Raw genomic sequence first — 4,688 nt, 5'->3', positions numbered from 1 at the left:
TGAACAAAGAAAATGCTTAATACATTTCCCCCCAATGAATAATAAACAATAAATAATAGTAGAATACTGTATGTGGTCATTTCTATCATTAGTATTGAGGTGTGCCCATTAAACATCACTTTTTTGCAAGTTCTTTTCCCAATCACTTTGTATATAGTTAGCTACTCTGCTGACTTAGAAGCAGAAAAGAGAATAGTATAATTTTTAATGAGCATCTGAATCTGGGTAGATCATCATCTGGGGTATAATTACTGACATTTAAGGAAGTACAGAATCTTGATCCTAACATGAAGGAGGATGAGTTACTGACTGGGAGAAAGTGAAGGCTTCCTATGCCCAAAGGGTATCAGAAAACCATAACCACTTAGGTTCCTAACTGTCAAAAATTTGCCTGGAATATTTGAAATCAGGTTAGGATCCTGATTCTACTATCAACACAGTCAATTAATAGTTACTGGGCAAATAACTGGGGCCAAGAATAAAAAAAAAGGATGCCAGGCAGAAAAGCACCACATTTTCCCAGGAATATTAGGGAAATTTCCCCATTTCCCCAAGACTATTTAGGAAAAAAATGGAGTCCTTTTCTCTTTCATCAGTTTTCTAAAGGGTAGGCCTGGGACCCAGGTACCTGTCTCACTGGCAGACTCCAGCCCACCTTGAACTAGTTATGTCTGCTTTCTTAGAGTGCTAAGGCAACTTTGTAAAGAGTTAATCTTGCTCAACATTGATATGTCCTTGTGAACTCTTCCCCAGAGATGATTGGCCAATTGTATTTTGGCTTCCAGTGGGGCACTTAGTTACCCGTGAGGCATATTTAATACCAAATAACAAGATAGTATCACCAGCAGTGAATTTCTGGAATACGGTCAGTCAGCTTTGACACAATCCTTATTGCAACATAATTTTGCAAGGATGGATATGTGATAATTATGGTAAATAAGCACTTACTATGTGTCAAGCACTGTGATAAGCACTGGGGGAGATAGAAATTAATCAGGTCAAACATGGTCCCTTTCCCAAAAGGGATTCACAGTCTAAGTAGGAGATAGAACAATTATTGAATCCCTATTCAGTAGTTGAGGAGACGGGTACACCGAAGCCAAGTACTTCCTTAACTTGCCTAAGGTCACATGGCAGGCAAGTGGCAGATCCAGGATTAGAACCCAGGTCCTCTGCTTCCCCAATAGGGAGTCAATGGGGCCAGAAATAGAAAGGCAAGCTGGGTAGAACCTAAAGTATTGCATTTCCACAATACTCTTTTGAAAAATTGGAGTTCTTTTCTCACACTCTAAGAGTGGAGGAGAGAGAGGGGATTCGAAATGGAGATAAAAACCTGAATTAGAGGGAGAAGAAAACTGTTCCTTGGGAACACCAGGCAACAGGGCTTTATCTTGTTAAGCTCCATTTATTATTGTTAAAGAAACAAAAGGTTTTGTAGACTCATCTGGCAAAATGGTTGGTCCAGAAGGAGTCAGATTAGGGGATGATGGAATCCTTGGGTTGGTGGACCCTCAGAAGATAGTAAGCGATTAGCAATCTGCCCAACAAACATGTGCCAAGCTTTGATTGACATCAATGAGCTCTCCACAGGTGAAGAGTAGCCATAATTTTGCTCTTTGTACTCAGTAAAAATTGAACTTTTTTTTTACAGAACTGATATCCTGGTCTCGATGCAGTTATATTTATAATTATATCCCTGTCTGGACACTGAAACTAGGAAAGTCAAATAAACCTTATAAACTTGGATGCCGTGAAAAAACCCTGCAGATTCATATTTGTGGAAAAGGATACCAAAGGGTTTCAGGTATGCTCTGCATCCTTTCAACTTGGTTTTCAGCCAAGATAAGCTTTCTAATGCCTTCAAAGGTAACAAGTAGAAAATATTTAGTGAATTACATTTCCTCTGAGGTTTCTCCCCAATTATAAGGCCTAAGGAAAGGGAAGACGGGTCAGGTAGATCACTTATTAAGTATCCTGGTTAGTGAAAGTTTCCATCAATAGCAATATAACATACAAAGAAAACCTGTAAGTCTTTAAGGTCTCTCTCCCAACCATCTCTGCCACCACAAAACGTTGGCAGAACATTCATTCATTCAATCATATTTATTGAATGCATACTATGTGCAGAGCACTGTACTAAGCCTTTGGGAAAGTACAATACAGGAATAAAAAGTGACATTCCTTGTCCATCATGAGTTCCAGTCTACAATGATAGACTTCAATAAAAATAAATAAAATTACAGATATGCACTTAAATGCTTACCCTCTCAGGCTGGCACCTGGAGAGTTTCCAGTACTCTACCAGTCTCGACTACAGGAGGGAGAGTCAAGCAGAGGCATGTCCATCTAATTCCTAGCTTGGGCAGTGACTAGCAAGTGGAATGCAATCTGCTACAAGTCAAAACTCACCTTTGCTGTGCAACAGGAGCACAGGAGAGAGTTGAAGGTGGAGACTCAAGTTTATTGCATGGAAGGAGGTGATGGTAAACAACCTCCATATTTTTATCAAGAAAACTCTATGGATACACCACCAGAATGATTGCAGATGGAGGTGTGGTGTTCTGGGAGAGGTGTCCATGGCTCCAGTATGTGGTGGAGACGACTCAACAGCAAAGGGCAAGGCAAGAGGGAAGAGCAAAGGGCTCAACAGCAAAGGGCAAGGAAGGGGGAAGAGCAAACAAATAAAATTACAGATATGCACATAAGTGCTAGTGCTTGGGAGGGTACAGTAAAGCAGAGTTGGTAGACATGATCCCTGCCCACAACGAGCTTATGTTGTGTGGAGCCTGAAAATCAGCTCCTCTGGCTACTGTGCCCCACTGTTTTTGTTTCTGTTTTGGCTTTTGTTGGTATTTTTGCGTTTTTCTATATCCTTGTCTTATATGTTGTCCTAAAGTTTTACCTTTCTTTTTGGATCTGTCGCAAGTCCCCTCTGCCCCTTTATCCTTAGATTGTGGGCCCTTTCAGGGCCAGGAACCACGTCCAATTTTCACCAGTGTACTCTTTCCTAGTGCTTTGTCCAGTAGGCAGTTAATAAATACTATTACTACTATTCCTGACTACCAAGGCAAGCAGAGTTCTTCCAATCTTCCTATATTATAGGCAGAGTTTCCTCTTCTACTATAGCCCAGCTGTCTCCATGTTTCTCTCATAGGATCACTTTATATGCCCACTGGAATATTGTATATTCTAAATTACAAAGACTATTCCAAGGCAACAGTGGGACAGTCTTAAAGAGATAGCACTTCAAATTAAGCAGGGTTGGGGTAAATTCATCCTTTTTAGACTGCTACCTACCTTTCTTTAATTTATTGCTTACCTGTGTCTTTACAGTGTAGCACACCAATCAGCTCACTGCTTTGACACTGTGAGTTGGTTGGTGGTTGAATGTCTTTTCTTGAAGCCACATGGAAAAAAGTGGGTATTTGGCCTGTCACTTTGTTTTTTAGAAAACATTGATGTTAATATTAGCTCTTACAATCCTAGCTAACTCAGTAGTAGTTACTTGAGCGGACTGTATGTAGATTACTGACCTAAGGGCTTTGGATAAAACAGTAGAAACAAGAGGTGTGTACTCTTTTCATAAGGACCCTCCAAAGTAGTGTCAAAGAAGCCCCTTTAGTAAGAGTCGTATTAGGATCATATTGTTACCATTTTTTTCTGAGATGCAAGCAGTATTTCTGGGCACTAAGGTGCATTGTCCTGCCATCTCTGTTCTGAAGCTTCTTTGCAGACTAATTAAAGGTCAGGTGGTATAAATGAGCACACAGGGTCACATCTAGAGAGTTTCCAGTTCTCTACCAGTCTCGACTACAGGAGGGAGAGTCAAGTAGAGGCACATACAATTGAATGAATATCCATTCCATTCCTAACTGGCAGTGGCTAGCTGGTGGAAGGCAATCTGCTGCAAGTCAAAGCTCACCTGTGCTGGGCAGCAGAGGCAGGGGAGAGAGTAGAGGGTGGAGACTCAAGTTTATTGAGCAGAAGGAGGCAATTGTAAGCCACTTCCATATTTTTACCAAGAAAACTCTATGGCCTCACTACTAGAACAATTGCAGTTGGAGGAGGGGCATTCTGCGAGAGGTGTGTTCATGGTGTCACTATGGGTTGGAGATGACTCGACAGCATAAGACAAGACAATGTAATGGGACAATAGGTTCTGCATAGCTCGGTATAGAATCAGTCCCCTTGAAGGAAATCCAGTAGTAAAAGAAACTTCCATGAGGACTCAAAGCAATAAAATGATGCCTGGGCTTGAGAGTTGAAAGCCTGAGGAAAAAAAAATATATTTGCTGTAGTTAAATACTGAAGTATTTGTAAGCAATCCTTCCCTGTCAACTTTTTCTTTCAGAAGAGATACTAAGCTGATGTCCTAATACTTTACAATTTCCAAAGAACCTAAGGCGCAGGATGTGACTGTTGAACTTAACTGTGGAGACCTGGATAAATTGCCTCCTGGGTAATTCTATTCTACTTATGTGACTATCCTGGGAAATTTCAAGAGGAATGGTTGCCCAAGATCTCCATGTTGGATCTTAATCTGTTGTGTAGTGTTACAGGTCGGCAGCTACCTTACAAATTAGAGAAGCAGCGTGGCTCAGTGGAAAGAGCACGGGCTTTGGAGTCAGGGCTCATGAGTTTGAATCCCAGCTCTGCCACTTGTTGGCTGTGTGACTGTGGGCAAGTCA

Source organism: Ornithorhynchus anatinus, chromosome 3 (genome assembly GCF_004115215.2).
Source record: "Ornithorhynchus anatinus isolate Pmale09 chromosome 3, mOrnAna1.pri.v4, whole genome shotgun sequence".
Classification (NCBI taxonomy): domain Eukaryota; kingdom Metazoa; phylum Chordata; class Mammalia; order Monotremata; family Ornithorhynchidae; genus Ornithorhynchus; species Ornithorhynchus anatinus.
Note: the sequence above shows the minus strand (reverse complement) of the source record.